Source organism: Rhineura floridana, chromosome 1, assembly GCF_030035675.1.
Source record: "Rhineura floridana isolate rRhiFlo1 chromosome 1, rRhiFlo1.hap2, whole genome shotgun sequence".
Taxonomy (NCBI): Eukaryota; Metazoa; Chordata; class Lepidosauria; order Squamata; family Rhineuridae; genus Rhineura; species Rhineura floridana.
Window position 1 is genome coordinate 270,326,384 of NC_084480.1, and position 22,511 is coordinate 270,348,894.

The following is a 22,511-nucleotide window of genomic DNA, read 5'->3' on the forward strand; positions in this document are numbered from 1 at the left end:
CCAAAAAGACCTCTCCAAACTGAGTGAATGGGTGGTAAAATGGCAAATGCAATTCAATGTAAACAAGTGCAGTTATGCACCAGAGTTTTGGGCTGCAGTGCCATCAATATGCGGATGACACGCAGCTCTATCTCTCATTTAAATCCTCACCAGAGTTGGCTGTGGATACCTTGTCCAAGTGCCTGGAGTCCGTAAGTGGATGGATGGGAGAGAACAGGCTGAAGCTGAACCCCGATAAGACCGAGGTGTTACTGGTGGGGGACAAGAGAAGGTTGGGTGATTTTGACCTGATACTTAATGGGGTGAGTTTGCCCCTGAAGGACCAGGTCCGCAGTCTTGGGGTCATCTTGGACTCCCAGCTGTCTATGGAGGCTCAGGTTTCTGCAGTGAGCCGGGCAGCCTGGTACCACCTTCATCTGGTACAGAGACTGTGACCCTATCTTCCCATACATCTGCTCCCGCGAGTGATACATGCCCTGATCTCCTCTCGATTAGACTACTGTAATGCGCTCTACGTGGGGTTACCCTTGAAGACGGTCCGGAAACTCCAGCTGGTACAAAATGCGGTGGTGCGCTTAATAAAGCAGACCCGCCGCCGCGATCATATCACCCCAGTGTTGATTGAATTACACTGGCTGCCAGTTGTATACCGGGCCCAATTCAAGGTGTTGGTTTTAACCTTTAAAACCCTATACGGTTCCGGCCCAGTTTATCTGAAGGAACACCTCCAGTATCACAAAATATGCCGCCAAACAAGATCAGCCTCACAGGACCTTCTCTCGGTCCCACCGACGAAGACAGCTAGGTTGGTGCGGACCAGGGAGAGGGCTTTTTCGATCGTGGCCCCCACCCTCTGGAACTTGCTTCCCTTTGACCTTCGGCATGCCCCCTCCCTGTTGACTTTTCGCCGAGCCTTGAAGACCTGGCTCTTTAGGCAGGCCTATGGGATCTCTGGGGTGGGCTAGATTTTATACTGTATTAGCGTAGGATGGTCTGTTAGATGAGATGTTATGATATTAATATTATGATGATTATGTATATGTTGAGATTGTATTTTATATTGTACGTCACCCAGAGTGTCCGTTCGGTCAGACAGATGGGCGTCTGATAAATAAAATTTTATTATTATTATTATGTATATTGGAGCAAAGCCTCTTAATTTCACATATACACTCATGGGATCCAAACTGATGGTGAACGACCAGGAACAAGACTTTGGGGTTGTAGTGGATAGTTCAATGAAGATGTTGACCCAATGTACAGCAGCTGTGAAAAAGGCAAATCCCATGCTAGGGATCATTAGGAAAGGTATGGAACACAAAACTGCCAATGTCATAATACCGTTATACAAAGCTATGGCATGGATGCATTTGGAATATTACGTACAGTTCTGGTTGCCTCACCTCAAAACAGGATATTGTAGAGCTGGAAAAGGTTCAGAAAAGGGTAACCAAAATGATCAAGGGGATGGATCGGCTCTCCTATGACGAAAGGTTGCAACCTTGGGCCTTTTTAGTTTAAAGAAAAGGCAAGTGAGAAGTGAAATGGCAGAGGTGTATAAAATTATGCATGGTATAGAGAAAGTGGACAGAGAAACATTTTTCTCCCTCTCATAACACTAGAACTTGTGGGCATCCAATGAAGCTGAATGTTGAAAGATCCAGGACAGAGAAAAGGAAAGTACTTCTTCACACAGTGCAAAGTTGAACTATGGTATTCACTTCTACAAGAGGCAGCAATGGCCACCAACTTGGACGGCTTTAAAAGAAGATTAGACAGATTGGTGGAGGATAAGGCTATCAGTGGCCAGAACCATGATGGCTATTCTCTGCTGCCACAGTTGGTATGCTTCCAAATGCCAGTTGTTGGAAACTGCAGGAGGGGAGAATGCTCTTGCACTCATGTCCTGCTTGCAGGCTTCCCATGGGCATCTGGTTGGCCCAGAGCTTGGAAGTAACTCGTTATTTTTAATGAGTTACTTGTAATTCGTTACAGTTTTAAATAACGAGTGGGTAATTCCATTACATTTGGCAAGTAACGGAACGACTAGTAATTTCCCTACTTTTCAGCTGCAACTTTAACGTTTCCACGTTAGGTTGGACGTTACTTGGGGGCGGGAACAAGGGGAAGTCAGCTCCTGGCTGTGATTGGTTAACACAAGACATGTGCCTCACACTGATTGGACCTCTGCGCAGACTGTCTCTTCCCTCGTGATCTGTGTTAGGAGGCATGAGGGAAGAGGTGAATAGGCAGGGCCTGCTAGCGTCTGAGAGGAAAAAATGGACGCCGGAGGAAAAAGCCAGGGCAAGGACAACGGAGAAGGCAGCAGCAGAATGGCGAAGAGCTGTGGAGGTGAGTGACGATGATTTGTGTGTGTGTGTGTGTGTGTGCCCCCCCACGGCCCCTTCCGCCCCCCCGTGGCATTTCCCCCCCGCCCCCCGCAGCCCCTTCTGCCCCCCCCACTGCCTCATTGCCGCCCCCTCCATCAATCACAAGGCACTTCTGAAACTTCGGCCTACTTCTCTTCCTTCCCCCCTTTTTGAACTCTCCCCCTTGTTCCCATGCATACTGTGCTGTATTTATCCAGACAGAGCACTCCTGCCTTTTAAAATCCCGGCTAGCTTTTTATTGTATATTTATTTGAACTCCATCTTTCTTTTTATTTGTATTTTTGTCCTGTTTAATCACAAGACTGAATTGTATGTGGGACAAAAACTGTCTCAGTAATAATAATAATAATAATAAAAATTAAAAATCATTAGGCGTATAATAAATGGCTTAAGGCTGATTTTTTTGTTCTTGGCAGAGATGAGGTGAGAAGTAGGGTCCTTGCAGCTCCTCCTCGCAGTCCCCCAGCTCTCAAACTCATGTTCTGTGAGAGAGAGATTCCCAGTCCCAGAGAGAGATAGACTGTTGACAATCTCTGCTAATATCTATACAAATGTACATAACATGCATCACCTGAACTCACATGATCTAGAGTTACCTTAGATCTTGTAAGATTTGCAAATGAGAAGCAATAGGGTTTTATATTAGTTCTGATTGTCTATTGGGCTATCATAGGTTATATGTTTTTTTCATTTTCTATGGCAAAAACTCCAACTTCAGTGGAATTTATGTGATGTGTTCTAATCATTTGAATTTGGCTAATGAATGCTTTATTCTTTCATCAGAACTTTAGCAGTAGTACTAAAATATTAATAAAAAAGAAAAGGGAAAGAAAAAATAATTTACATACATCATTCAGCTGTATTGCTAATTATAGATATAGATATAAAAGATAAACGGCATTTTGTCAAAAGTATTTTTGTCTACATTTTATACCTCATCCTTGGTTTTCCAAGCTTGGCATGGAATGCTTCTCATACAGAATTAATTTGAAATGCTGCATATTTATTATCATAATCATCATATTCAAAATAAAAAATATATGTACCGCCTTCAAGTTGATTCCTACTTATGGTGACCCTATGAATAGGGTTTTCATGAGGCTGAGAGGCAGTGACTGGCCCAAGGTCACCCAGTGAGTTTCATGGCTATGTGGGGATTTGAACCCTAGTCTCATTTTGTTCTCACAACAACCCTGTGAGATAGTAGGTTAGACTGGCCCAGGCAGGGTTATTCAGTGAGCAAAAATGATGCAAATAGGATCTCTTTTAATTGTGCTATCGACCTGCTTACTTCCACTCTGACTGGGGGATCTTGCAGCATGGGAAAGAGATGGGGGCACATCACAGCTGAAGTTCACCCATATAGGAGCATTATCTCTTGTTTATTACAGAGACGCCTGTTGCAGGTTTTGCTGCTGAGAGCAGCAGTCAGTTAGTGCGGCCACTTGAGTCACAGCTTGTTGATCCTGAGGAGGCAAAACTAGAAAGTGAGGTTCAGAAAGGAGGCCCTGTGCATGAGGAGGAGGAGGGCATGAAGCAGTGCCAGTTGCCCACAGCCACATCTGCAGAACAGCAAGTACCATGGTTTGGCTTTGAGAAAGCTTGTACATTTGTGAGCCAGAGTGGGAAAAATGTTGTTGTACGATGCAATTACTGCCTTTCAAGGATCAAAAATCTGAGATCAGCTGTTTCCTCCTCATCCAATGTGAAGAAACATTTTGAGGTAAGCCTTTGTCATGCTGGTCCTCAAAGAGTGTCCTTTGTCTATTTATGTTTAAATTGTGAAGTTCCTCTTCCATTTTTTCTTGGATTCATGCTTTGTTCTTCTTCCTCAGAGGGCACACCCTGAGAAGCTGAGAGCAATTGAAGAAGCAATAAAGGCAAGGAGACGTGGCCTTCCTGAACCAATGCATGACACCCCTCCTCCCAAAATGCTGAAGCAGCAGCAGACAACCCTTGAGAGGTGGGGATCTGGCAGGGAGCCTGTCACCCAGAGCAATCTCAACAGGAGAATCATTGATTTCATTGTAGAGGAGACATTACCACTTCAGACTGTGGACAAACCATCATTCATTAATCTGGTTCACATTGGACTCCCCAAAGATCTCACCATCATACGTGCCAAGACTCTGAGAGACAGAATTGAGAAGAGAGCATGCCACATGAGAGAAACTCTTGCAAACCGAATGGGTGCTGTGGCATATATAGCAATCACTGCAGATTGTTGGACCAAGGCAAGAAGAGTTACTCTGGGGTAACAGCCCACTGGATCAACCCAACTACCCTGAAACGTGAGGTCAGGGCCTTGGCTTGTAAGCGTCTGAAGGGGCGCCATACATACGATGTCCTTTCAAAAGCACTGCATGATGTACATGTGCAGTACAGGCTCCACAACAAAGTTATGTGCACTACTACAGACAAGGGCTCCAACTTGTGAAAGCGTTCAGAGTTTTCATGGCCAAAGAACCAGTGGAAGCTGCAGGCACCAGTGACAATGATGGTGATAACCAGGAGGAGGAGGAGGCTGAGGTGGAGTTTGTGCCTATCTGTGAGATCCTGGACACAGGACCTGAGGCAGAGGAAGAAGCTGCAGACTCAGGAGAGGATTTTGTTTTACCACCACACCAGAGATGTGCTAGCCACACCCTCAACCTTGTGGCAACACAAGACATAGAGGACATGCTTTCTGACTCCTCCAAAAGTAGTCTTCTTGGTCCTTTCAAGAAACAGTTTCGTTCCTTGATGGGAAAGTGCAGCAAGTTGTGGTCGAAGCAGAACCAGTCAGCACAGATTGCTGAGTATATCCGTGTGCAATGTGGTGTGTTTCTGAAGGTACCGAATAAGACCAGGTGGAATTCCACCTTTGATGCGTTGAAGCAACTACATGAGCTCCTGTCAACTGTGCCACTAAAAATGCATGCCATAATGGACCGCTGCTCCTTGTCCAGGATCACAGCTGCTGAGATTGAAGTGGTACAGGAATACACAGAGATTATGGAGCCACTAGCCCAGTCCCTAGATATCCTGCAACGGGAGAACGGCATGTTCATGGGGTATTTGCTACCAACGCTCTGCAATCTGGACTGCAAGTTAGAAGGACTGGACAACAAACCTGAGAGGTACACATACTGTTTTCAGCTGCTGAGAGGTGTGCGCGAAGCCCTAAGATAGCGTTTTGCAGCTATCTGGGAGGACAAGAGGCTTCTTCTGGCAGCCTGCCTACACCCTCGCTTCAAACTAGATTGGCTGGAATCGTGTCAGGCCGCCACCCATACCAACAAGTAAGAACATTAGGGAAGCCCTTTGGGTGGATTACTCCAAGGGAAATGTTGTCTCAAGGGAGGCATCAGAGGGCTTAAGGTGGTAGGCAGGGGCTGGGCCTTTTCTTCCTGGGGCTCCTCATCACAACCTTGGGTTGCTGCAGGTAATCCTTAAGGGTCTGCTGTGCTGCCCCATGAGTGTGGTGACTTGGTCACCTTCCTACCTTCCATGTCATCATCCGCAGGCTCAGGCTGGACCCTGAACCAGGGGACATGACAAGCATCAGGAAATGAAGAGCAGATGATGGTTTCCTAACATATATGTGTTAACATATCCTCTCTCTTTCTTAGATACACAATGGAAGCCTTGTTGAAAGCTGAAATAAAGATGGGTGTACTTAATGAGGACAGTGATCAGTCTTCAGATAAAGACCAGGAAGGAGATGACTTAGAAGATGACTTCTTTAACTTTCTGCCCCAGGGCAAGAAGTCAGCAGTGGACACTGCTGAGGAGGAACTGGTGAGGTACCTGAGGTCTCCCAGCAGGGAAGTGTCATCACTCCATGGCTTTCCACGTGTGCTGCGGTGTTTTTTGCAGCACAACACAGGCATGCCTTCAAGCGCCGCAGTAGAACGCCTGTTCAGTACTGGTGGCAACGTAATGACTGTAAAAAGACATTCCTTGTCTGACATGCTCTTTGAGCATCTTGTTCTTTTGAGACATAACAGAAACATATTATAAAAGCATTTCAAGTGTAAAATTTGATTTCAAGAGTTGGGGTATCTTCATTGCTTGGGGGGATGTGAGATTCTGTTATGCCATTATGTTAATCTTATGGATAAAATTTTTTATTCTACTACCCCCTGTGTGTGTGTTTATTTTTAATATTGTTTTAGGCTTCTTAGATGTGCAGCAGCCAAGGCCAGCACCTTGTAGGAGTTTTTTTAAAAAAGTAACTGAAATGTAATTGTAGTGATTACTTTTGAGAAAAAGTAAAGTAATCAGTTACTTTCAGAGCAATTGCAATTGTAACGGTAATTACTACTTTTTGGGCCAAGTAATTGTAACTGTAATTTATTACTTTTTAAAAGTAATCTTCCAAATTCTGGGTTGGCCACTGTGAGGACAGGATGCTGGCCTAGATGGGTCACTGGCCTGATCCAGTAGACTCTCTTTATGTTCTTAAACTGAACACAAAAATATGTGTATTAGAAGAAATACGCACTAAAATGCTGGTGACTTTTCATGAGGACTTTTTTTTAATGCAAACTGATACAGAAATGTGGCAAACTGAACTTAAGACTGGAAAAATGCAAAACTGTGAGAGAAAGATTGACAGAAATTTTGGTTTTTCAGCACACTCAGCCATACATTCAGTCAGCCATACATTCAGATAACACACATGCATCAGATACATTACAACATTTTGTTGCAGAGCCTCAGTTGAACATGTAGAATTAATTCCAAGATTATGCTTGGGAAAACTGGTTTTGTCAGTATGCAGCAGACACTGGCTGTGCAAAGCACTGATTGGCTGGTACCTGTGATGTTGCAGACATACCTCCCCCACATCCCACATCTTGAATTAATGAATCTGTACATCTTTAAAATTTCTTATGGTGTTTTAAAGAAATAAAACAAAGCAGAAAAAACTTGGACTTTGGGGGTAAACTTGAGGCAGATGACAGATCAATGTTCAGATCACAGATAAGCACATGTGTTAGGTGTGTTGTGCAGCAGGGCAAAGTAGGACTTGATCTGCAAGAGAAAAATGGAAGGAACTCCTGTTGAAAGTAACATCATCTGTACATACCCTTAGTCATTCTTCCTCAGGATACTCCATGATGCCTCCAGCTGTTTTCAGCTGTTTCTCTATCCCTTGTTGCTCTTATACAAAGTCCCACATTATCCTTATGTATGCCTATTCTTCTGAATGTGCTTGCTGCTGTATTTAAACACTACTAAGAAGCTGCTACAGTGTCTATCGAGAGCCAGTGTGGCATAGTGGTTAGAGCAGCCTTTCCCAACCAGTGTGCCTCCAGATGTTGTTGGACCAGAACTGCCATCTTTCCTGACCATTGGCAATGCTGGCTGAGGCTGATGGGAGTTGTGGTCCAACAACATCTGGAGGCACACTGGTTGGGAAAGGCTGGGTTAGCATGTTGGACTATGACTTGGGAGACCAGGGTTCGAATTCCCACACAACCATGAAGTTCACTGGGTGACCTTGGGCCAGTCAACCTCGGAGGAAGGCCTCTCAGCCTCAGAGGAAGGCAATGATAAACCCCCTCTGAATACCGCTTACCACGAAAACCCCATTCATAGGGTCGCCATAAGTCGGAATCGACTTGAAGGCAGTCCATTTCCCATTTACAGTGTCTATCAATCTGACAGTGCAGCTATTATTCATCAGCTGTTCCATACAGATCCAACAGAGGGAGCAGCAAAGAGATAAACAGCAAGAAAAAGACTGTATGCTCATTGAATGTGAAGAACTATATGAGTGTACTGTACTATGTATTGCTACACATACTTAAGAAGTGGGTGAACTTTCCCACATTTTCCACAAGGTGCATTTTTAATGGATTTTATGAGGACTGCATTTTATCTATGTTTTAATTGTTTTACTGTTTGTAACTTAATTCTGCAAGAGGCTTTGTGTGTCCATTGGCAGAAAAGTGGGATGCCAATAATAAATCAAATACATCACTTCAACTTGATCATTTATGCTCACCCTGATTCTCCCAGCAAAAACGATTTGTCTCCTCCAACTTTCTGTCGTTTGTGTGGGCACCCCAATAGGCAGAGCTTCCCTCACATAAGTCCTATTCAGGTGTTCTTTGAAAGCATGTGGGAATAACACATGGAGAAGAGGCGCACTCTTATACTTAAATACTTAAAGAGCTCTCCCTACACCACCCTGCCCATGTACATGGTCAACCATGTCTCTTTTATGAGTAACTTTACGAAGGGAGGTAACTTATGAGCCTTCTCTGTGGTGGTGTCTTGATTGTGGAATGTTTAGGCACATGTTCATCTAAGTGCTTGATGGCTCATGATGCCAGTTGTACCACCCTGATCTTAATGAAAGATGGTGTTCTAGTAGAAGATGTCATCAATCCTGCTCTGAAAAAAAGGGAGATGGGTTTTGCCTCGTTCCCCCTCCACTTGCAATGGGCAATGTGGTGGGGTGTTCCTGCTTATCTAGTTGATCATGTCGCTGCTGCTTGTCAGAAGGTAGAAGAGGGCCAAGGCGACAGTATGGACAGTTGGTTGTAGGTCAACCTACAAGCTGCTGCTGCTCTCCACTATGCCACTGATCTCAGCTTCTAAAATCTCCAGATGTTCGAAAGGGCCTTACAGAACCTTAAAGCATCACCACATTTCATTGTTTATAGAACTTCAATGTGTTTTAGAACCCCGGAAATATACAGCATTTTTCCTGTGGTCATTTTCATATAGTTTGCAATGTTCTTTGCAGACCTGACACTTACAATGTGTTGACATAGAAAATATGTTTTCAAAGCATGAGAAAAATACCTCTAGTCAGATATATAATAATATACGTGAAATAATCCTAGTCTGATCATGATAATTCACAAAGAGAAGATGAAGATTCTTCATTAGACTTCTGCTATTTGCATAAATGCAAAATGCCATCATACCAGCTCAGAACTATTTTCAACCTATCAATGCAAATGATTACACAAACTAGTAGGGCAATGAGGAAGTAATTCCAGCAATTATGTTTATTTGTTCAGTCAAAAGTACAACTGGTGTATTGTGCAAGGCGAATAGGACATGCATACATTATCAATGTAGTGTTTATTTAGATTTTTCAGTCCACTCAATCCAGCAAAAAATATCTTAAAACTATATCACATAGATTTCAATATTAAAAAAACACCTAACTACTACCCTGTTGCCTTATGTGGATTATGCCCATGGCAAGTAGAAAGACTATAAACCAAGGGTCCCTGAGATACTTCTTAAGAACTTCCAAGGACTCTGGGTCATTTTTCAAAACATTTTTTTCTTTCCTGAGTATGAACTGTGTCTGAATATACATTTAAATGCAGATGTAAATATAGAGTCTTTGATGGAACCAATACAAGCTACCGAGCTGCTTCTGATATTTCACAAAAACAGATTTCTCAGCTATAATAGTTCTTAACAGCACAATCAACGGGGCTTACTCCCAGGTAAGTGGGTCTAGGATTGCAGCCTAAGGCTGCAATGGACCATAGAAATGGAGCTTAGATATAGACTTGTGCTGGTAGAGACACTAATGTTGGAGACATAAATTGCACATTTGCCTATGAATAAACCCCATTGAATTCAATGGAGTTACTTCAGAATTTGGCACAAATGGAATGGAGTTACTTCTGAACAGACAGAGCTTGGAAGATTATTGTTAAAAAGTAATAAATTACAGTTACATGGCCCAAAAAGCAGTAATTACCATTACAATTACAATTGCTCTGAAAGTAACGGATTACTTTACTTTTCCTCCAAAGTAATCACTACAATTACATTTCAGTTACTTTAAAAAAAACGCCTACAAGGTGCTGGCCTTGGCTGCTACACATCTAAGTAGCCTAAAACAACATCAAAAATAAACACACACATACAGAGGTAGTAGAATAATTATTTTTATTCATAAGATAGCAATGGTGGTCTCTCCGCTGGTAAGGGTGGTGGGGAGGGAGGCTGAGCCCACTACTCAGATCTTTGCACGCCAAACCAAGTGCAACCCCCCCACTCAGCCAGCATAATCTCTCTCACTTAATCACCTCCCAGACCCTGCCCTGCCACCAACTAAGGGACACTCACTCAAGCAAACATTTTTCCCTCAGATGCAAAAAAGTGAAAATACTGCAAATGCAGCACAGTAGCCAGACAGGGTGGTGGAGGTCACTTTGTGTGCCAAGTGCAAACACAGTATTCACACACACACACACACACACACACACACACGTTGTCATCTTTCACCTCCATAGTTCTTTATCTCCATTCTGCTGCTGCCTCCTTCTCCTCCTTTATCCATGTTCTTGACCTCTGGATCCTATTTCCCTCCACTCCATTCTTCTCCACCACTATCCATTTCTTTAAATAATTATTTTCTCCACTCCACCCCGTCTCACTCTCCGCCTCCTCCCTTGTCGCCTCCTGCCCATCCACAGAGCATGAGGAAAGAGCGACACTGCACAGAAGCCCAGTTTGAGGCACATGATTTTCATCCACAAATCAGAGGAGCAGAAGACTTCCCCTGCTTCCCCCCAAGTAATGCCCAAAAGTAATTCTGGAAATGTTACAATTACTCCACAAAAGTAGTAAAATTACTCCTAGTTCTATTACAATCAAAATGTAAAGGAATTACCCACTCGTTACTCAAAAAAGTAATGAATTACAAGTAATTCGTTACTTGTAACTAGTTACTTCCAAGCTCTGTGAACAGACATATATAGAATTGCACCAAAAGGCTCCTAACTGGAATTAAGTTCCATTGAACACCGTGGGACTTCCGAGGAAACACGCATAGGATTGTACCACATACCATTCAGATATAGGAGCGACCACACCAATGTCTCCAAACTGTAATGTGGAAAGTAACCCTGAACTTTCCTTAATAAAAATGCTTTTCAAGTCCTCTTGATTGAAAAATTAACTTTGAAAATGTGAGGCAAGTCTGTCTATTGGAATCTAAAAGATAAAACAATCCCTAATACATAATGTGGTATATATGAATTTTTATCAAAACCTGTTGCTAGGATTAAGGATTAACTGAAGGAAATAGTTCCCATTTCATCCTTTTGGCCACTTCCAAGTGTGGGCTTGTAAAAGCAACAATACTCTTGGGTTGTATCCAATCTTAGCCTATTTAGAGTAGAACCACTGAAGTTAATAGATATGACTAACTTAGGTGTATTGATTACTTGGGTCTACTCTGAGTAGGACTTAGCTGGATATACCTCTATGGCTCTTAATTTGTTCTATTGCTTATACATTTTGTTATTATATTAAGCAGTATAAAAAAGTATTAAAAGATAAATAAATGTCCACAGTTATAGACTCTGGCCACAGCCACATTGAGAACTCTGGAGAGATATTTTATTTATAAACTGACCCAAGGAATGTACATATTTGAAACGGAGGATTCCAGAATGAAATCTTCCTGACATAAAAACTCCAGTGAAATCGTATGTATCATATTCATGCAAATGTCATAAATTATAGCTGAGTGGCTGAATATACACATTAGTTAGGGCTCTTTAGATATGGATGAGAATATGGACAATGAAATAGATTTTCATCTAATACAATGTCATCTTCCTTGCAGTATATTAACATCTTATATGGCACACAACATCTTAGCAGAATTCTGGCATAAAGATCCATGGTTATGATTATGTAGTATTACCAAAGCGAGCTCTCACTGACTTTTAACAATATCCAGCAGAATCTACTGAGCCAATGAGAACCACTGATTCAAGAAGCAAAGAAGAGAAGCAATGTTTAGGCATAAAATGTTAGCTGGATGCAATTATATAAGAAAGGAGGTGATGGCACAGGCTGTAGCCTGCACTGTGAGAGAAGGAGGGCAAGCAAACCATAATAATCCCTCTTTCTTCTTAACTTCACTGCTGCCACAAAATGGATATCTTTGTATTTCTTGGGCTACCTTCACTAAAAATCCCTTTAATTTTCTGGCCCAACCTACTTCCAATACTGAATAGAATAGAAAAATCAACTCATTTGAAATGTGGTGTTGGAGGAGAGCTTTGTGGATACCATGGACTGCAAAAAAGACCAATGATTGGGTGTTAAAACAAATTAAACCAGAACTATCACTAGAAGCTAAAATGATGAAACTGAGATTATCCTACTTTGGACACATCATGAGAAGACATCATTCACTAGAAAAGACAATAATGATGGGAAAAACAGAAGGGAGTAGAAAAAGAGGAAGGCCAAACAAGAGATGGATTGATTCCATAAAGGAAGCCACAGACCTGAACTTACAAGATCTGAACAGGGTGGTTCACGACAGATGCTGTTGGAGATCACTAATTCATAGGGTCACCCTAAGTCGAAATTGACTTGAAGGCACAGAACAAGGTTGCAATCCCACTTACCTGAGAGTAATGCCCATTTAATTCAATAGGGTTTACTACTGAGTAGAAATGGTGAGGATTGCACAGCAAGTCATCCTCAAGGTTTAATTAATTAATTGATTTAAGTAAATGTACTGCCTTCAAGTTGATTCCGACTTATGGCGACCCTATGAATAGGGTTTTCATGAGGCTGAGAGGCATTAACTGGCCCAAGGTCACCCAATGCGCTTCATGGCTATGTGGTGATTCAAATCCTGGTCTCCCAGGTCATAGTCCAACACCTTAACCACTACACCACCACTCCTCAAGGTAAAAGCATTGAAATCAATGGACCTCCTGACTAACTGCACTGCTTTCAATGCATCCACTGTGAATATGATTTAGTTGGATACAACCCGGTGTCTAGATCTGAACAAAGTCAGCTTGAGAAAGTGTGATGTTTCTTGACATTTTATTGATGCTTGCTTATACAATTCCAAGGGGTTTTGCTATTTGTGATCTCTAATTTATGCAGACAATTTCTGCCCTTACAGCACTTTCAACAAGGTTGTCCAGTTTTGTCCCTGGCTAAAAATCTAAAAACGTCAGAGGCTGCCGCTAGAGCAGAACAAAGGGACAGGAATCAATTTCATTTTCTAAAAACAGCCCAAATCTTGAAGGTTGTGGTTCATTTGAAAACGGCATCTTGTCCATGACGTCTCCTTCCTGGATTGTCCTTTGCTTTCACTGATCTGCTTCTTTCCTTCTTGACACTCTTGTCTTGTATTCTTCCATTAATAGAACTGGGAATAGGGGGGGAAAACAGCAGAAAACCACAGGGCTGGTTTGAAATAATTTATCAAGCCACTGGCACAATGACTTTACAAAATAATGGAAAGCAGCTGTGTGACAAGAGTATGTAGATGAGCGGTTTGCAGCTAGTAGGCCCATGTAGGGTAGACCATGAGGAGGACCAAAATGACTCCTTTTCTCCTTCCCCATGTTCCTCTGTAAGCATTGCCATAGTTGGGATAGGCTGACAGCTCCTGATTGTAATCAAGCTGCCTATCCTGGCAGCGCAACTGCTGGAAACACCAGTGGGGAGAAAAGTGATGTGTTTCTGTTCATTTTGTCTTCTTGCTGAAACTAGCTGTGAAAAGGTTGGCAGGGCCCCCAAGATCCCTGTTAGTCTTAAGAAGCCTCCTTTACGACCTGGGAGGCCAGGGCTCGAATCCCCACACAGCCATGAAGCTCACTGGATGACCTTGGGCCAGTCACTGCCTCTCAGCCTCAGAGGGAGGCAATGGTAAACCCCCTCTGAATACTGCTTACCATGAAAACCTTATTTGTAGGATCGCCATAAGTCGGAATCGACTTGAAGGCAGACCTTTTTTTTTTTCCAGCCACCAGCAGAATATCACTGATGTGGCAGGGGGTAATTCCCACACTGGGCATATAGGGAACTAAATGCTTGCTGAGAATAGATGTAGGACCTGTCTTCTCACATTTTTATCTCACAGCTGAAAAGGCATCCTATATGGCTTTGCAACTGTGGAGAGCCATACAGACTTGAGAGGCATGGCAGAGCATGATTTTGCCAAAGGGAAGGAAGCACATCAGTGCTTTGGCTCTCTCATGTCTTTCTAGCACCCTGCTGCCAAAATCAGCCTCCTCTCTGATTACATGATGCCCCTCCTTAAATCCTTGCCCTGCCTTTCTGTCGGCTCTCAGATCCAGCACAAACTCCTTGGCTTACTTCCAAAGCCCTCCGTGGCCTTGCTCTCCCTTAACTCTCCACTCTTAAATCCCTGCCAACAATATTCTCCTCCTATTCCATCACCCTCCACAGATTTCCTGTTCTCTTTCTCCCTTGCTACCCCATATGCTTGGATCTGCCTCCCAGAACGCTGGCATAATGCCACCTCTCATACTTAATTCAAATCCTTCCTCAAAACCCACCTTTTTCAGCAAAGCCTTTAGCAGAACCCCCTAGTTATAAAAAAAACAGGTTTTGCAAGCATGGTATCCCCATTTGTTTTGGACTACAGTGGGGAAAGCTGAATGCATGCAAATTTATAAAAACTGTTGCCCAATCCACATGGCAGGGTAAAATAGGAAACCATGTAAGATTTATTCTGTCACTTGAAACTGAAAGTATGAAGGATCATAAAGAAATCCTCTTTCTTAAAGAAGCAGATGACTTCAAAACAAATTTCCATTTTAGTTACCAGTGAAGAAAAATTGCTTAAGGGAAGTGAGATATTAAATATAAAATAGTACTATACACAATAAACTGCTACTATGATATCCAGCATTGATTGAAAGGACAGGGGCTAGAGTAAAAGCTAAAACTATTTACAGTTCCAGAACCATGCTGACAGACACACATTGTCTTGCACCTATCTCTAATATGCACACCTTTTCTACTTAGCAACAAATGATTAGGTTGTCATGCCAATAAAATATATCATCATAACCTGCTCTCATCTGCACCTCTCAGTTTACCTTGGATAATCTTAAATAGGCAGTGCATAGATGTGATTGATTTCATTGAGCACACAGTCCATCACTGGGTACCCATATGAGAAAGCATAATGAAAAGTCTTGCAGTTTGCAGGAGCCCTTAGGATGAGGAAAAACACAGACCAGTTATGTGTTTGGCACATTGGATGAATATGAGTTCCCTGACTAACAGTAAGGATTCTAGAAGGTTTTAATACAAATTGTGTTCCATATCATTATTTTTATTTATTTAGTTGTTTATTAAATTTATATCCTGCGGGATATATTACTTGAGGAACCACCTTACCCCATATGTGCCCACTCAAGCACTTGGATCTGCGGAACAGGCACTATTACAGGTGCCACATAATACTCATTCAGCACTTGAAAGAAATCATTCTTTTAGCATGGTAGAACCTATCCACCTACTGACATCAGGCAGGCACCTTCATTTTATTTCTTTTGGCACCCGCTTAAAACTTTTTTGTTTTGATTAGGCAAGCCTGTCCAGATGCACAGGTGTTGATATGCTTTCATCTTTTAGTTAGTTGCTGTTCAATTGTTTAAAATGTTTTTAATTACCTGTGTTTAATTGTTTTATTGATAATGTTAATATTTTTTGTAAACCGCTTAGAGGTTTTTTACAATCAAGAAGTATATACATTTGCTAAATAAATAAATAAAAACATTTTAAAAAAAGACAATTTCAACACAGACGCAGACTGGGATAAGGTCTGTACTTAAAAAACATGTTTGAAGAGGAAGGTTTTCTGTAGGTGCCAAAAAGATAACAGAGATGGTGCCTATTTAATATTTAAGGGGAGGGAATACCAATGGGTCGGTGACACAACACTTAAGGTTCGCTATGTTGTGTGGAATGGCCTTCCTGATGAGATAGTATCTGCAGGAGGTCCTTGTATCATGCATACACAAATAAAGTATGTGCTTCTAATGAATTCTTCTGGAAATATGCTAAGATTCAACACATTGCTGCAAAAGGCAGAGAAAAGCCAATTGGACCGACAAAGATCTATGTTTAGGACTGAGCTTCAAGTGGTGACTGGCAATGTATGTTTATGTGTATATATGTATATGTGGACTGAATGTCATACGACTTGAACAGTAAAAACAACATTCTTGTGGCACCTAAAAGATTAACAAATTTATTACGGTAAAAGATGGTGTTGGACTACAGCAGGGAAGAGCCATAGCTCAGTGACAGAGCATCTGCCTTGCATGCAGAAGGGCCCAGGTTCAATCCCCAGCATCTCCAGGGAGGGCTGGGAGAGACTCCCTGTCGGAAATCCTGGAGCCGCTGCCAGTCCGTGTAGACAACACTGAGCTAGACAGACCAATGGACTGACTCCGTATAAGGCAGCTTCCCATGTTCTTATGTGGGTCAGATGCATGAAGTGAAAGTTGCAGGTATAAATATGCACTGGAGGGGATGGCATGCGGAATGTTAAGCGGTGAGGTCAGAGGGATATGAAGTGCAAAATGTACAGATAGTGGCAATCAATTAGAACTAGAATGTATGCAAAATAACCACAGTAACCCCTTACAACAGCAATGATAGCTGATAAAACAATCAATCTGGTAACGCTCCATTAACAGTGTACCAATTTTGCAGGTTGCAGGGCTGTCTATGCACCCTACCTATCAAGGAAAACATGGGCATCAAGGTAAGGTCATATCTTGTTGTACCGTGCTTAATCTTTTATTTATTTATTTAAATATTTATAAACCACACTTGCATATAAAATATCACCAGGCGGTATACTGGGTAAAAACACAGTGTTACAGTAGAACCAATAAAAGTGTCAAGTAGATCAGTAAGATCTAGTTGGCAAAGAACCTCAGATTTGAAAGGCCTGTCTGAATAAAACAGAGTATGTTTAAAAACAAGCAAGGACGACTCCTGTGCACCTCTCTTGGCAAGGGGTTCCACAGGACAGGGTACCACTTTGCTGTACACTGCTTTGATGGCCTCAGGCTGTGAAGTGGTTTATAAATTTGTAAAAAATAAAAATAAAAATACCTATTATATAACACTCCCCCCATGTGTCTCATATATTTTAATACATTGCAGTGGGACTGGAACTCTACATGTTTTTAAGTACACATGTCCAAATTCAGGAGGTTTAAAGCCCAGTCCTGTGTTTGCACAGAAGTTACTCCCATTAAATTCAAGAGAAATTATTCCCAGCAAATGTGCATAGTGTTACAAACAAAGAAAGGAGGCTTGTGAATAGACCCTGTGCGAGAAGCATGACTCACAAAACCACGGCTTAGTTTCTAAAATGAAGAGTGGTGGGATTCATACTTGTTTGAAAATTCAGGCTCTCTAACTTTGAAGCCCTTCTTTCCCTGTGTCGTCTGTTGAGGCTTGTCTGTTTAATTCAGACAGGTGCTGGTAACTTAAACTTCTTTCTTTACAATGTTATCTACGGGTCCTTGGCAGGGCTACCTCAAGTAGGCCTATAGCAGGGTTTCTCCAAGAAGAGATGAGAAAGCCAGAGGCTGAGCTGTTCTTAACTGACAGTCCACAGTTAATTCCCTGCAAGCACACTTCCAATCTCATTTGAGGGGGATTCAGTTATGATTGTTCAGTGGGCAGAAAAAAGCATTCTGCACATGCTCAAAAGCACTGTTATTCTTTCACATGAAAGAAATAGAATGAAAACAAGTTCTGGGGTTAAACTCTGATGCTCCCTGCAGGATTGCCACAATGATTATATTAAACCTGGATAATTGCATATTCTCCAGTTATTTTAGTTTAATATATGGTCTTTCCTTCAAAGAGCTGAAGGTGACATGGTTCTCCTCCCCATTTTATCCTTGCAACAACCTCGTGAGATGGGTTAGGCCAAGAGGCAGTGACTGTGACCCAAGGTCACCCAGTGAACTTCATGACTAAGTGAGGACTTGAACCCTGGTCTCCTAGGTCCCGGTCCAACAGTCTAACACAGGAATTGCCAGCCTTATGCAAACGGAGGAAACTGTCATGGGCACCTCACATATAACACAGCCTGACTTGGCTACCATATACCACTTCTTTGGAGGCTAATTTCAGCAAGGGAGGGAGGGGGAGAGAAGGCTCTGCCAGCACCAGGAAAGCCCCTGCAGGCACATGTGTACCCATGAGCATTGTGTTGTCAACCCCTGTTCTAACCACTACACGACACTGCCTCTCTAAGAACACACACACACACACACACACACACACACACACACACACAATTTTTACTGAAAAGTTTTCACACAGATAAAAACAAAACATTTGCCAGTGCGCATTGTAAGAAATCCAGTCAACATAAACTCTGCTGCAAAGCAAATGTAAACGGCGCGGCCTGCCACAACCAGAAAACAATAGAGCAGTGAAAAAGAAAACCAGTCTGCTAGCTAATGTGTGTGGAGGCCTGGTCTGATTACTCCGAGGAAAGGGAAAGACAGTCGCACACCTGCTCAAAAGCACTTTCTTCTTCTTTACGAGTACTTTGCCGGTCTCGGGGCTGCCATTAAAAGCGCCTTCTGGGGCTCGGCTCTCTTCATCGACTTCTCCAAACCTGGAGCAGCTACCAGCCTTGCAAGGGGAACGTCGCTAAAGGTGGGGACCATGGAGAGAAGGAGGCACCCTCTGCTTCTCCAGACGCAGGCACGTTCCAAAACAAACAAATAGCGTCATAAAGCGGGCGCCTATTTTCGTGCTTGTGTCCCTTGCCCTTGGGGAACGTCCAGGAAGACGGCGGGGGCGCGCCTTTTACCTATGTGTGAACGGTGGCCTTCGCGTCCCAGGGGAGAGCGCGCGGATCGTGCTAACGCGTACAGGGATGGAGGGAGAGAGGGATGGTGTGTGTGTTGTGTGTCCCCGCGCGCTCCATGCTGCGAGGAAACGGCTGCCTTTCGGTTTCCCCAACGCATCCACCCGCAGATACACGGAGAGAGAGACACACGCCCCAACGCTCAGTAGCAGCAGCAGCGGCCGCCACCAGCAGCCACATCACATGCAAGCGAAGGGAGATCACGGCTGGGCTGGAGGGGCGATTCCTCGGCTTCCTCATTCTGTAATCCTCAAGCGCGCCCAGCGCTGACTGAGAAAGGATGGCTTCCCCCTCGCCTTGCCGCCTCCAACCGCTGCCGCCTCCTCCTCCATCCCAGAGGAGATGGTGATTCGGAGTCAGGAATCCAGAGCGGGGGGGGGGGTCGTCGGCAAGGAGAGAGAGAGAGAGAGGCGGGGGAAACGCACACAAAACCAAAACAAACCTCTCTCTCGCCTCTCCCTCCGCGGATTGTCAATAGATCATTTGCAAAGGAAACCTGAGCGCAACCCCCTGAAAAGACACCCGGGGATCCCGGAGCCTTTGTGCTTTCCCTAGCCTGTGTTTATGCTGAACGTGGTCTGTCCCCGGAAGGTAAGTGGCAAGGGGAAAGGGCGCGCAGGGGGGAGTGCATTTCTGCCTCATTGTGGAGTCTGGAAAGAAAGAAAAAAGAACTGTCGTGAATCATCTTTGCTCCAGTCCTTACGCACCGCCGAGAGTGGCAAATGAGGTCTGAAACTGACAGATGGCTAAGTGGACTCGGAGTGCAAGGAGATGCTTGAAGAAATTATTTATAAGCAAGGAGGGGCGTGGGGTGGGGGTCTGTCCCTCTCTTTCAGTGAATGCGCAGGAAAGTGGCTGTTGGGTTTTTTTTGGAGGCGGGGAAGAGGGAAGCTGTGTTTCCAATGTACAGAAATTGGTTTTATGGATAACCCATCCGCCTCCTGAATGACTGCTGCGGATGGATGAGGGTGATTTTGTAATGTAACATGCACATTTGAGCAAACTGTGGGGTACATGTTTAGGATGCTTCCTGAGCTGTCAAAAAGAGTCCCTCACAGACAGCAGAGGATCATATTAAAATTCACATTGCACTTTTCATCCCACCCGTGGATTGGCTGGCGTAGCCTGGATAGCATAAAAAGTGCAACTAATACTTAAAAAAAATTATTGACTGTTCCTCCCCCCTTTTTAAGCCAAGGTGCATCCTTGTTTTTAAAGAGCTGTACCAAAGTGATGGCTTGCAAAAGTCAGAAATGTATGTGTTAGATATATTCACACACATAGTTGGACAACTGTGTACTGGGTTTTTTGGGGGAGGGGTTAAAGTGATGTGCATGCCCACCTGTGCAAAGCAGCATCTTTTATATAAACAATATCAAAGATGTCAGATGGCTTGATACAGTCAAACACTGGGTACAAGTAAGTCCATGTATGTAGCTTATGTGCATACTGTCCATATTTATAGTACCTCTTGGACTTCATTCAAATCAAGTTACATAATGACTGAGATAAAAATAAATGATGTATTTGCAGTTTCTTGAACATTTTAACTTGCCACCCAAACTCCAGCTGCCACATCAGTACTCTAATGGATAGTGGCCATTGCTTGTTTCCCCACCCCCACCCCCTCTAAAGGCAGCCTCAACATTGTCAAGAGGTAGTCAGTGTCACCCAGTTGCCCCCCAGCTGGCAGTTGCGGACAAGGAAGAGGCTGGCTTGTGCAGCTGTGGCAAGCTGAGCAGGCCCTAGTCAGGGCAGCTGACTAGCCTCAGAGGGAGGCAATGGTAAACCCCCTCTGAATACTGCTTACCATGAAATCCCTATTCATAGGGTTGCCATAAGTCAGGATTGACTTGAAGGCAGTCCATTTCAGTCAGTGTCATTTTGTAGACAAACAGCCCTGGAGCCATTACCACTAAGAGAAACAGATTAATAATCCTATCCTCTAATGCTGAAAAGCTGCGGGGGTGTGTGTGTTAAAAGAAGAATAGCAGCAAAGCTGAGCAGGCTTCTGAAGGGTGAGACCTGCTGGATCCTCAAGAGAGCTTTGCTGCTAAAACAGGGAGACTTTGCTCAAGTTCGTCAGGCTTCCAGTTCAGCGTCATGCAAGACAAGAAATGTTCACACACAACCTGCACTTTATTCTGTCCGATCGCTTTGAGAAGAAAGTAAGTGTCTTGTCATCCACATCAGGAAGGCAACAATGCTCTACAGGAAGGTTGCACTTCTGAGCATCTCTCCATTGGCCTGAGCTTTTTAAACATCTTTCAGCTTCATGATGCATTCATGGTGCCTGTGCATGTGTTTATTTATGTTTGTGCTGTTTCTACAAGTTTAATTGACATGTTGTGGTCTGGAATTCAAAAGCATGGAGAAGAAAGTAGATTTAAAGGAACCTCTCCTTTGCGTGTAATTATGCAAAATGGTGTATGTTGCCTGGTTTGTCACTTAATTTTCAGCATACTGAATTTCTTCTTAGCATGAATTCATTCCTGGGGCAATGTTATTTTACAAACATTTTAGCAGGGAGCTATTTAACATTCTCCTTTACATTTTCTTCATTAGGAAAAAATATACTTTAAAGATGTCTGTAGAGCTCACAGTTTAAAATGAATCCATAAGACAGGATAGAGGTTGTAGTTCTTAAAAACAAGGAAGTATTTTGAATGGTAAAGCTGACCCCTACAGATACCTCTAGAGGCCAGATTTATTAATATAGTATTCATTATACCAAAGAACATAGAAGAAAAAAATTGGGGGTTAGGGACACTACTATTTTAACTTTTAAAAACGGCACTATATACTCAGCAGGCATAACAGTCTCTCTCTCTCTGTCTCTCTCATGCATGTGCATGCATTTAGGCATTCTGATTTTAAGTACTCAAACATAATACTTGTATTTCTGATGTTTTGACTTGGGAACTTCATCAAATGGTCTGATCCCACATCCAGCAGGTCAAAAGAAGCTTTGTCCTTGACTTTAAAAGTTACAGATTGAAAACAATTAGTTGGCTCAGAAAGCCACATGTAACTATTACTGGTGATCTGAACAGAATAAATTGGTTGGCTGATTAGAAGACAGCAGCTGCGGTGCTTAGAAACCTGAGTAGGAGAAATCCATCAATAATATTTCAAAAAATGACTGTTATAATCTTTTTTTCTCCCATGTGTCTTTGGCATTATGGAAGGAAAATAAATATTAATTCTTTATGGCCAGTGACATTTTTCCTTCTAGTATGTGCCATTAAAACTTATTGTATTTGATGCAAAAATTGTGGAAAGCATCTTAGTTTGCATGTTAAAGTACCCTGAATGAAAACAGCTCTCCCTTTTGTTCCTGTTGCAAATATGCATTTAGTTAACTACATACATCTATTATATTGTATGTGTGTACATGTGACCTAGGTATACCATAAGATGGTTTATGTTGAGAAAAGAATATT

General features: G+C 42.9%; 1 protein-coding gene across 4 annotated transcripts in view; it reads left to right on the top strand.

The window, feature by feature from the left end:
• Window positions 1–22,511, top strand: part of KCNB2 (potassium voltage-gated channel subfamily B member 2) — a 306,908-nt gene that overhangs the window by 15,157 nt on the left and 269,240 nt on the right. For 2 of the 4 annotated variants that reach the window (XM_061601270.1, XM_061601289.1), the window contains exon 4: window positions 16,878–16,929. The exons of 1 other annotated variant lie outside the window; for it this stretch is intronic. The gene's annotated coding sequence lies outside the window, so the exon portion shown is untranslated. Of the gene's footprint in view, window positions 1–16,877; window positions 16,930–18,746; window positions 19,660–22,511 lie in introns of those variants that run through there. One more of the 4 variants, XM_061601264.1, reaches the window with a different exon arrangement.